This window comes from Juglans regia, unplaced genomic scaffold (assembly GCF_001411555.2).
Source record: "Juglans regia cultivar Chandler unplaced genomic scaffold, Walnut 2.0 Scaffold_2250, whole genome shotgun sequence".
NCBI classification, from domain to species: Eukaryota; Viridiplantae; Streptophyta; class Magnoliopsida; order Fagales; family Juglandaceae; genus Juglans; species Juglans regia.
In genome coordinates, this window is record NW_023353629.1 from 1 (window position 1) to 254 (window position 254).

Consider the following 254-nt stretch of genomic DNA (forward strand, 5'->3'; position numbering starts at 1 on the left):
CAAGGCGGAAAAAACAAAAACGAGGGGTGCAACACGAGGACTTCCCAGGAGGTCACCCATCCTAGTACTACTCTCGCCCAAGCACGCTTAACTGCGGAGTTCTGATGGGATCCGGTGCATTAGTGCTGGTATCATCGCACCCATCAAACTAATTACTTAAAATTCATATAATCCTTGAGCGACATACTAGCGTCCTTCCGATCCCAATCCAAACGGAGATCTGATCCAAACCCATGGCTACGCGATGGGCAGGG

At 50.0% G+C, this 254-nt stretch overlaps 1 non-coding gene across 1 annotated transcript; it reads right to left on the bottom strand.

Moving 5' to 3' along the window:
- Positions 1 to 23: 23 nt before the first annotated feature.
- LOC118345316 lies at positions 24 to 142 on the bottom strand. The gene has a single exon (XR_004798875.1). It is a non-coding gene; the product is annotated as a 5S ribosomal RNA (ribosomal RNA).
- Positions 143 to 254: the final 112 nt, after the last annotated feature.